This window comes from Triturus cristatus, chromosome 5_2, assembly GCF_964204655.1.
Source record: "Triturus cristatus chromosome 5_2, aTriCri1.1, whole genome shotgun sequence".
In the NCBI taxonomy this organism is placed as follows: Eukaryota; Metazoa; Chordata; class Amphibia; order Caudata; family Salamandridae; genus Triturus; species Triturus cristatus.
Genome location: NC_140588.1, coordinates 798098761 through 798111094, shown reverse-complemented (window position 1 = coordinate 798111094; position 12334 = coordinate 798098761). Strand labels below are relative to the sequence as shown.

Genomic DNA, 12334 nt, shown 5'->3' with positions numbered 1-12334 from the left:
ATATTGAATTGTATTCCATGTATGGTGAAGAGGGGCCCAAAAGATACTCCTACTTTCCAACCCTGGTCCTAGTGATTTTATCTAGTTGACTCTTCTCCTTAATATTCACACTAGTGCAGTTATTATGCACACATAATAACTATATAGTCCTAAATATCTCAGGTAAGATCTCAAGATCGCGCATTTTTTAAACAAGATGCCAATTTACAGTATTAGACACATTCTCTATATCAATGAGCATGCAATAAAGAGGATGCTTAATTTTTCTTAAGACCTGAGCTATTATACTAGCAACTGAAACTGGATTTGAGATGGTACATTGAAGCTTTCGGAAACCTGTCTGATTAGTTCGAAGAATGTGCTTGGTTTCTACACGGGATCTCAGAGCGCAGAGAATAACTCTAGCAAATATTTTAAATTATGGACATAACATGATTAGTGGTGAGTTGTTCACTGGGGAATAATTGTCTCCCTTTTTATATAGTAATGTAAATTGCAAGAAAGAAGTACTGTTATTACTGATGTAAATAGCTACTCATTTGGTATCGGGTCTTTGTCACAGGGTGATGTCTGTGGTGAGATCAAAAGTTCAACAAAACTCCTTTAAAATGAGTCCTCCACATCATAGTGACAAGTTTCATCATCATTCTCACTCATTAATCCAGTCCAAATGCATAAGATTGGGATACGGTACTAATCTTGTGGCCGCCCTTGTGAGGCTCAAATAATGAAATTGAGGTTATGGCACCAGAATACTATTATCAGAATATCGTCTGATATAAGTTGTGACTCCAAAATATTGTTTATAAAAATATCGCCTCAATGGAGTTAATAATAGGGCGTCCACACCTAACGGGCGATATTGTGGTAAAAGATATTTAGGACTCAATATTTATGCCACATGTTTCTGCATTCGGTGTTCTGACATACAAATTAAATTGAGTGGTTCCAGTCTTGTAAAGTGGGAATTATCTTCTTCACTAGAGAGAAGAATACACCGGAATGCTTTAATCTTAAGGATCTCCGATTTTATTAGGAGAGAGAGACTGTGGCAACAACATGTTAAGATTTCCTAAAGGTTCTCTAATAATCTGTATGGTTATGTTCTTATGCTAAGATCATAATGCTCGAGAGCGTACATTCAGCTCTTCAGATGACTATGATAAACATGCTTCTGCCATTGTAGTCCTCCACTCCCCCCTCCTCCCAAGAATGAATAGCCTTCCCCAGGATCTAGGTCCCCTACACATGTGCACTGCCTCTGACCACCTGTGATTCTCAGGATGTCTGTCTAGGTGTGACTGATGTGATATGATAAACTGTTAAAACGTAAAATCCATCCACACGTTACTTATTCTCTAGTATGCTTTGGTAATGGTTATTTTCCTTGCAAGTGCCGTTTGATTCCTATAAAGGAGAACATCTAGTTTTGTGTTTCACGTCCATCGCAATAGTTATTGCTTTTCCATGCCCTCGTTTGCCTTATAAATGGTAGATATTGTAAACTACCAAATTACAAAGACCAACAACTGGCTGTGAATACTATCACTCGCCACAGCAAAAAAACACAAACACTACTCAGTATAAATACAACACACTATTTAAAAGTGTCATTTCTGTGATTAGGAAGAGATGCTGAATAGTTGTCTCTCTTTGGGTGTAAAAAACTCACCTTTACCACATCCAATTGCTTCTCAGGGGGGGAGGGAGGGTCATTTGCAATTGATGGACTCATGGCTGTAAAATAAATATTATTATAGAGAAGCGTTTCCCATGCTTTCGTATTGGAATCTCTATATTTCTATAAGCAATTGTTTAACTTCATGTCTCGGGCGTTTATCTCTCCCCAATGATAATCCGAGGAGGAGGGCGGTGGTTCGATATTTTCGAGTATTGGCCAAATAGTTACAGCCCAAAGAGAAAAAAAGAGATGATTTTAAACTGTAGCAGAAATAAACATCAGTATTTTAAGGTTTTAACTCTCAGCGCATTAATGGCTCTGCTAGAATGACTCTTTATTATTTCTGAATTGATGCTTAGACTTTCTCTATAGAATATGCCATCACATCCAGTGTTGTGGCTGTGGGTGAAGACTCCCAGTCTGTATGTTCATCCTTGATCTTTTTTGCAATATGAGGCCCTGGTCATCAGCTTTGTTGGTTCCTGGATGTCATTTTTCAACATTGTCCCCGATAGGTCATCCTCATTGTGGCCTTTTTCAAGGTAGTGTGAGGTCATTTTGGTGCCCCGGGTGAGGCAGCGACATACAGGATCCCTGACCTGTAATGCCGCCCCACAAAGACAGCAATAAAGAATACTAGCAAACTCTTAGATAATGTTAATGTTTTGTTGGTCTCAGAATGTCCTAATAAAGTTGGAGATAAAGAAAATAGTGATGTTACAATTTACTCTTCTCAGCTGGTGCAGAGAATCTAGACCTTGTAGGATTGGAGCCCCTACACTTCATTCTACTGAGACATCAAAGATTTCCCAAAGGACACAAGAGCTTTTGGACAGGGGTGAGGAGAGAGCCCGATGGTGAAACATGCCACCATGGTGGGTGAGGACTCAGCATCATTTTAAAGGAGAACATTTGTTCTCCTCACACATCTCCATAAGGTAAAGCTCTAATACTTACCGGTCAGTCTTTGCAGCATTAAAAAAGCCCTTCTGCTCGACTGTTCTCATTATTTTGGAGCCGCAATGGAGGCCCAACATTATGGGGAGCATAATACGGTGATCTCCTACCACCTATCGGGCCTAATATTCTTTAATGTCCCCCCCAAAGCGTTTCTTTTGAAAAAGCATTTTGTCTCCATCTATTACCTTCTGAGAGTTACAATGCTGCTGCCTACAATAAACCATTGTAACGAGTGCTAATGTGAATTCCCCTCTTACGACTCCAAACTTCTCTGCATGGCTTGGCTTTTTAGCACGTTTAACATTTGAAACCACCTCTCCCATTTGCATTGCGCTTCGTTATGTTTAATTAAGCTTTTTATGCTCTGACAGAGGGATCGCCAGACCTCTTTTGATTGGTTAGTGGGAATAATTTTCTTTAATTAAGCATGTGACACTGTTCACCAAGGCTACAGATAAAAACAGCCTACTTAGGTTCGATAGCGCACACCCACGCTCATTAAGAGAGAATCTACCTGTAGGCCAATTTTTAAGGGTTCGTAGAAATTGTACTGATTTGGAAACATACAAAAAGGAAGCGACCATCCTCACCAACAAACTTACACAAAAACTGTACCCGAAAAAGATTATAGATAAAGCAAATAAGAGAGCCCGTAATACACCAAGAGAGGCATTGCTAGAGACCCATGAAAAGACACACGGTGACCAACTGATATGTGTTACAACATATAACACATCTTCTAATGACCTAAAGAAGATAATAAACAAAAAATGGTCCATCCTGACATCGAATACAATAACGTTTGAGAAACCTATGTTCTCATTTAAAAGGAATACAAGTCTACGAGATTTACTGGTACATACTGACACATATACACCGAAGATCACCAGTCAATCAACCCTCTGGAATACACCTCAGGTCACGGGACACTATCCATGTGGCACATGTGTAGCGTGTCCATTCACAGAACACACCAAAGAGATAGATCTGGGATTACACTCTCCATGGGAACAGAGAACTCATACCAGTGATCTATATGATCAAGTGCCCGTGCGATCTAATGTATATTGGTATGACAAGCCGAAAAGTAAAATTACGCATTAGTGAACACAGGAGCACAATAAGACGTGCAATCACAGCAACTAAATTGACTGCACACTACAATGAGAAAAAACACAAAGACACAGAGATAAAGTGGACCATCATAGAAAAGATCAAGCATGTAAACAACCTCCAACACAAACTCCTAGAGCGCGAACAACGTTGGGTCCACCGATTAAAAACCCATGAAAGGGGCCTTAACGATTGTATACCCTGGAACCAACTAAATAAATAAAAGTTGTATATAACTAGGCTACCTTCCTGTTATTTGTTTATTAAATACGCGCCCTAATACTGTCTATACAACTTGGGGACTCTTATCTGGTGGCAACATGAATACTAGCTCATATTCCTAATGATAGCATTGGTACACGTTATGCTATTCCCAGCTTTTTCTCCCTTCGTTGAAGGGCACATACATATATATATATATAAATACAACACTCTTTATATATATAAAGAATAATTTTTGAATTCAGCTCATCAACTGCTACAAAAAGGAAGCTCCTTCTATTATAACATACGGAGTATACCCAGATTAAAACTCCCCCACTGGTCCTTCAAACACGAGCTGAATACGAATACATTTAATGCATCACTATTGGTGATCTACCAAAAAATCCGCTGTCATTGTGGTGTTTAACTTTCCCCAATAATCAGCGGTCAAGTAACGACCGAAGAAGTTGGCACACCAAGTGTGCCTCAACTGTGTTGTCATAAGACCGTAAAAGGATTTTTATCTCACCCCCTTTGAATTTAATTTTTGCCTTGTATCACAGAGGCAATATATGTTACATAATGGTACTAGTGTTATTTACTCGTCCGTAGTGTATTAGCTACAAGGAACTACATTTCCCTAATCTCCCGGTACGTGGGTAGACGTAACGACGTTATTTCCACTATCCAACGCCGATAACTATATACAGTGCCATTAACTACGGCCCGCATATACTCTTATACTGCATTTTTTCACAACGATATGGCAATTAAAGACGTTTGGATCGTAGTACAAGGTTGGCAATTAAAGAGGTTTGGATCGTAGTACAAGATCTCGATCTCCGCGTGTGTCAACATATTTAATATGGAACTACAAGCCCCATGGATCCGCGTACGTAACCAACGTTATTACGTATACGGTTATGCGCCTAGGACGGACGTCCTTTCGATTTGTCTCCATGACAACTCACGGGTTCAAATACACGGTCCCTCCGCCTTTCAAAACGCGAAAGCCGGGGACCGGAGCCAAGTAGGTGTGCACGCGGGGCAGGACTTTTGAAGAAGTAAGTCACAGACTGGCAACTTCCAATCCGATCGCTAAGTACCTTTATCCTTCGTTTCTCTATATGGGGAATACGAGGGATTCGTACTTTTTGAGGTTAGACAATAACCGCTCGCCATATTTGTTTATATTTCCCTTAACCATCTGGGGTCATGAATGTAGGGTTTGACTATAAAGCTACCCCTAGATGCTTAACGATCCCCTGAGACACAGAAACCATTCAAGAATTGGGTAAGGGACTAAGATCTTTTTGTTTATTATTTTTTCGCACAGAATCAGGAGGGATAAATCATAAATACAACATGATTACGATTACCGCTATTCTTCTCACTAACACTGTATGAATGTGGAATGAATGTGAGGCATGGAGTGTATCACTAGTATAAGCATAGACATACTGACACAAATTAAGATCAGTTATTGAGTACCACAGCCACCCCACCAATCATCTGTCACTTAACAGTATTATATGATGACAAGCACGTGAGTGGCACAAGTTTGGAAGCAATTGATTACCACTATGTCATAGACACATATTGGCACTAGTGGTTTATTAATTAGTTCCAGAGCACGCAATGTGGGACGAAGTCTTGAAGAAAAACATTGACATTACTATAAAATGTATGTTGTTTTTGTCTTTTCGTTTTTCTTTGTTGTCTGTCTTTTCTTTACAGATGGAGTACTACCCGTGATTGGTAAATTATCAATCATTGTCACAAGGAGCAGCTACTCTGCCCTTGATTCGCATACAGGATAGGGAAACCCCCATATATCCTGGCTCCTAGGGAGGCCAAAACCTAGCCCTGATGAAAGTCCAGGACCCATAAGGCCAGAATAGGACTGAAACATGTTGGCACTAGGGTCTTAGGACCATAAGATTCCTTATAAGACCCAACCTTTGTTTTTTAGTTACCCAAACAGACCCAAGAATAAAGGGAAACCGGGGATCTGTTTGAGGTATTTTAATTTATTCAGCCCCCCAGGTCACCAACTTCTACCAAGAGCTCCCAATACTGTGGTTGAGCCCACCCCGACTTTTAGGCGTCGGGGTGACCCGATGATGAAGCATGACACCACTAGGGTGTGTGAGGGTAAATAAACAAAAAGGAAGACTTTTCCTTGCTCACCTGTTGGTGAAGACGTAGGTATTTACTCTAATTAGATCCTTCACATCTCTCCCCACTAAAGTGCACCAATATCAACCACGGTTGATCCGTTAGAGTAATTTAAGTGAATAATTGATTATATTATAGGAGGAGTTACTCTAACTTGATATCCTCTCTACCCCTCCAGGTAATGAAAAAAAGTGTCTTTCTAATTTACCTTTAAAGTGAATACATGTTAGATAATGTCTAACAAAAAAAATCGAAATCCACACGATAATTACCAGTAATAACCCAGACATTCCTTTCATGACTAGGCATACCCTTTGTTGAGAGACCAACAATAGTAATACACCAAACTTCATTCCCAACTGATCACCCAGTATCTGCTACTTACTTCCAACTAAAAATGAATTCCTCATGATAGTAGCTGTCTTAAATAAGGATGTAACCAGTGTATGTTTAGGATGGTCTCTGGCCTGAAAATATTTGTTTATTATAGCTCTTATGTATGCAGAACTAGCAAAAAATGTTTCAAAGGGGATGCTCCACCTCAAAAAAGTGGATGGTGACTGCGCACGGGAGTCAACCTCCCTCAATCGCCTTTGTGGATAAGCTTGTGTGAAAAAGTTGAATATTAATTGTGGTGGATGGTTGGTAATGTAATAACACTTGAAAGCTATGGCACAGAGCAGGCAGGCTTAACAGAAGAAAAGGTGTAAAGCATTCTAGTAGTAGCAAAACAGGTAAAAAGTTGAAACCATAGCACAATTCCACTCCATTTTATAAAGATAGAGAATATTTTATCCAGTGCAATACGGGGAACCGGAGATATGAATTTACAAAGTTGTAAATAACAATAGCAACAAAAATCTTTAAATGCCAACTGTGGTCATCTGGTAGCATCTGACTAGTACCGAGGCATGAGTTAAGGCCTACTAGTTTACTTTCTGATTTAGACCCTTATTTGGGGTAGATAGAGTAGAATACTTCGGTACCCTGATGGCTGTGCCCAAATTTTGAAAAGTCTGTCAGGCCGGCAGACATTTCAAGTATTGACAGGAACTGCCTTCAAGGCGGATCCAGCCAATCCATTGGAACTTTGCTGGACGACTCTGTCAAACATGACGGAGCCGTGAAGCAAAGTTACAATTCATTTTGATTTACAAAAGTAAAATCCCCCAAAAACAATGCCCTCCTTACCATGGGCATTTCCTCCCAAGGCGAGCAGGGCATTGAGCACTTCAGTGACTCTTGACTGGACATTGTGTGAATCTGGGGCAATCACTTAATCTCCCTGTGCTTAAAATGTGAAATGTAATGTAAGAATTGCATTTGTGCAATCCCCATTTGATACAAACAATCTTGTACATCATCTACCATTTTCCAAAATAATATACAGTGCACCATTGCTTCCTAGCTAATTTGTGCAATAAAACTACCAGTACACGCATACATTTTGAAGTCTTTATAGCTTATTTTATAAATCCACTGCCCCATTTAACTAAATCTCAGGTCTTTAGACAGTATCATGTTGAGGGGTTGCTCGAGGTTAACTTTGCACATTCTGCTGCTATCTCTCTGATTAATTTGCTGCTAATCTGTTGCTACTCGTTTAAAAAAATTACTCGTTTTAATAATATTTTATTATACTTCTGATTCCATACCTGTTTTAAAGATTTGTATTGTATGAATTTGTTGACTGGGGCTTTTGGGCATTCGTTCGTTCCACTGTATGAGACCAGGAGTCCGGGGCGGCAGTTACTTACTAGGGTACATCACTCGACAACTAGAGACGCCATTCTAGCTCAGTGAGTACCCTAGTTGTCGGAGCGGCCGCCCCTATAAACATGCACGCTGCGCGGACGCCAGTGCCTTGAGGGGTTGCTGGAAGTTAACTTTGCACATTCTGCTGCTATCTCTTTGCTGATTAATTTGCTGCTAATCTGATGCTACTCGTTTTAAAAATTTACTTGTTTTAATAATATTTTATGATACTTCTGATTCCATACCTGTTTTAAAGATTTGTATTGTATGAATTTGCTGACTGGGGCTTTTGGGCATTCGTTCGTTCCACTGTAGGGGCCCAGGAGTCAGGGTCGGCAGTTACTTCCTGGGTTCCATCACTCGACAACTAGAGACGCCATTTTAGCTCAGTGCATACTCTAGTTGTCAGAGCGGCCGCCCCTATAAACATGTGCACTGCGTGGACGCACCGCTGGTGCGTTGAAGGCGCACCTAAGGCAAGCCCGTCTGCGCCGTCAGAGTCCCGGAAGCGACCAGTGTCAGCCATGCTGCCCGACTTGTGTCCCATTCTGGGGAGCGGTGGTCGTATAGCAGTGAGGAACTCAACTCACTCCGCCCGTATCATTGTTCTCACACTAGAAGATGGGATGTGTTGGAGTACGTGAATTCAGTTTGCTCTACCTGTGGTTTTAGGTGGAGTGTTGGCTCTGCCGGACTTGCTGCACCCAGTGCTTCTTTTAAAAGGGGCAAGCAAGAACCACTTATTCACGCTGCCCTAATTAATGCGTACTCATTCAAGAGGCACTATCAGGATATTTTTCATCTTTTGGTGGACAATCCTATTGACCTTCTGTTTATTACAGAGACATGGTTGGATGAGTTTTCAAATCCCACTGTTGCGTTGGCCATCCCGGCCGGCTATGGGATTTCTAGATTAGATAGGACAAATAAGAGAGGGGGAGAGGTGGCCATCATACATATAGACAAGTGGACCCTCCAACGAGATGTTTCTACACCTTGGAGGGATTGAAAATACTGGATTTTAGCATTAATGTTTCGCCACATTTCACATTGGACGGATCCCTGATCTATAGACCCTCTGGTCCGGCAAGCGCTTTCCTGAAAGCATTGGGGGACGCTATTGTTCCTCGACCACTCCGCTTTGTCCACTATATTGTTCTGGGTGATCTAAATATTCATCTTGACCAGGCAGCTGCGAGTGACACCCTTGAGATATATTGTCCCTCGCACAGCTTACCCAATGGGTCGGCCCTCCCGATGCACTAGACCAAATTTGTTCTAATTTTCCTATTTTGGTCAAAGGCCCCATCCCAGTATCCTGGTCAGATCACTTCCTGACATACTTTTCCTGGGGAATGTCAGATGTCAACTTTTCACCCCGGTCCGAACGTGAGCCGGCCTTTGCGAGAATTGACCCGCTGGCATTTAGTCAGGCCTTGGCGGCCTCCAGACCCTTTCCTGCCATTGACCTTGTAGGAGGGCTCGCTTGTTTCACAAGCTGAATCTCCAACGCTGTGGATCTTACATCTCTGACTCTCCCTCTAATCCTTGGTTCACTCCTGCTCTGAGGATGCTGAAGCGGGAGTGTAAGAAACTGGAGCGAGCCAGGTGCAAGGATTACTGCCATTGGGACAAACCTATGCTGAGAAACAAACAAAAAACCTACTACGCTGCTATAGCACAGGCTAAAAACCTCTATATTGGGACTAGAATTATCGCAGCCAGGAATAACTCTAAGGACATTTTTTCCATTGTTCTGAGTTTCCTGGCGCCTAAAGCACAATCAAGTATGATTCCATCCTCTAACTCCTGGTGTGAAGATCTTTCCATTTTTTTCATGGAGAAAATTCACACCATACAGGCATCTTTTTCTTCTTGCAAAAAGGACACAGGTGCCCCCATGGTTGCAGGGGCCCTGCTGGCCCCTCCCCTCTATTTGTTAGTTACGTTCATCCCAATCGATCTACCGAGCTTACTCAAAATTCTGAAGGGCCTGAAATCAGGCTCTCCTTCGGACCCCTGTGCTGCCAGACTTCTTGCTGCCGTTGCAGAAACTGTCAATCCAGAAGTCAATAGAATCATTAATACGTCCCTCCTGGAGGCTCTTGTCCCGGCAACTTGGAAGCCGGCCAAGATTCTTCCTCTTTTAAAAAAGCCATCACTTGACCCCCTGTGCCCGGTGAGCTATCGGTCTAGTTCCCTTTTGCCTAGTGTGGCTAAGGTATGTGAAAAGGTGGTCACCAGACAGTTGACCGACTTTATTGAAAGTTCTGGCCTTCTTCACCCAGCTCAATCGGGCTTCAGGGCTTCCTACAGTACTGAATCAGCTCTGGTGGAAATCTCTGAGGCAATCCGACATTGTTTGGATACCGGCGGGAGGGAAGCCTTGATTCTGCTTGACCTCTCGGCGACAACCAATACAGTTCCCCACTCATTGCTGCTTACCCGACTGGCTGAGATTGGATTATCATGAACTGCCGGGGTTGGCTCAAATCCTTCTTGAAGGACCGGACGCAACAGGTGTGGCTCCCCCTGTTCTCCTCCTCACTACAGAAAGTGACTACTGGGGTCCCACAGGGATCTTCCCTGAGTCCTCTTCTTTTTAATATTTATGTTACCCCTCTGGTTCACCTGCCTGAGGACCTAGGAGCAAAAATCATTGCATACGCTGATGACACCCAGCTCCTGTTTACATGAGTAAAAAATTAGGGCTCTAGCTCAGCCGCTAGACATTGCTTGACCGCAGTTTTTCACTGGTTGGCCGCCGCAGAACTCAAATGCAATGAGGAAAAATCAGAAATTCTCCTCTTTGGAAAGTTCCCCCTCAGTTTAGGGAAACACTCGGGCCATCTGATTCGGTGCTTCCCACCTCATCAGGGAATCCTGTCAAGAACTTAGGTGTTTGGTTCGAGGAGAACCTAATATTCTCGACCCAGATCAAAAAGCTGTCAGGGACCTGCTTTGGGTTTCAAAAAATTCTTAGGAAGTTTCTTCCCCTTCTTCCTCGGTCTGCCAAGGAGACAGTCACTCGAGCCCTTATCCTTTCTCGGCTGGACTATGCCAATGCTCTATACATTGGCTCCCCGAGCTATCTACTAACTGCAAGTTGTGCAGAATGCGGCCGCCAGGCTTCTCCTACACATCTCTGCCAGAAGCAGCGTTAGACAACATCTCTGCGCCCTTAACTGGCTAACCGTGGCAGAGCGGGTCAAATTTAAGTCCTTAGTTATTGCTCATCGCACTCTTCATGCCAAAGGGTCAAGCTATCTTCAGAAACGCTTCTCCTTTTACACTCCCGCTAGACACCTGTGTTCTACTTCCCAATGTTTGGCCCAGGTTCCTCGTTTTTGCTTGCAAAGGACGGGCATTAGCTCCTTGGCTGTGAAAGCCGCTCTAGCTTGGAATGCGCTGCCTCTTGCTCTCCGCTGCATTCAGGACCCCACTCATTTTTAAAAAAACTTGAAAACCTTCCTCTTTCCCTAATCTGGCTCTGGTTTCCATCTCTCAAGGTACGCGCTGGGACACTCTTGTATCTGTGCGCGAGTTAAATGCAGATAACATAACATAACATGTTTGTATGGAGTTATATTTGCCATATTTGTATTGGTGAGCCTTAATTGTGGCTTTTGCGGCCACTGTGTGCTGTCCACTTTACTTAGTGCATTGGTATATTACTAGTGAACATATGAAAAAACAAATATCCTACTAGAGTACGCAAACATCCTTCCACCCAACATTTCACCCAGTAGGCATCTCATAGAATTTCACAGTGTCTTTACATTTTTCAAATGTTACTATTTCATGACATTATATACCTTGAAGTTGTTTACTTGCCTCTCATACTTACACATTTATTGCATCATGTAGCAGCTGAAGTGGGCTTTCTTTTAAACTCTTAATCTGACATTTGCTAACACTGTACCTTCATCAATAGTTTCCAGATTTATAGTCTCCTAATCCTATAGAATACAGCGGTGACTAATGTTTTAGACCTGCAAATATGTCTTGTGAGAATTGCTTTACTTTCTTAGCTTTGATTTATAACATGCATTTTTCTGGTTGCTTCACATAAATTCCTTAATCGATTTGGCAGCCTCTTGATCCAAGCATCCTCTTCAAGGATTTATTTCTAACCTAGCTCAGCATAATTCACTAGTATTTCCAACAGACATACAACAAGCATCCAGAAATATTGATAGCCAATTCCTCAAGAATCTTTGGGTTAGGGTTTTCAAAACTTTGAATGCTCAATAAATATAACCCTCTTGGGCATCCTCCCACATTAAACGTGTAAAAAGGTAGAATGCGCACTACCATCTATATGTTTTGTAAATTTCTTGCATGCCTCTGGGGTTTTACTCTCTGGTCAGGAGTGTGAGTAGAATATACGATAAGTAGTGTCTCCTAGTTAGGGGGCGTCCCCCTGAGCACAGCGTCAAGCCC

General features: G+C 42.2%; 1 protein-coding gene and 1 pseudogene across 1 annotated transcript in view; both read right to left on the bottom strand.

The window, feature by feature from the left end:
* LOC146829290 (forkhead box protein F2 pseudogene) overlaps positions 1–8417 on the bottom strand; it is a 38655-nt pseudogene extending 30238 nt beyond the window's left edge.
* The window catches only part of ADGRG4 (adhesion G protein-coupled receptor G4), a 1724535-nt gene that overhangs the window by 1467420 nt on the left and 244781 nt on the right, over positions 1–12334 (bottom strand). The window lies entirely within an intron of this gene.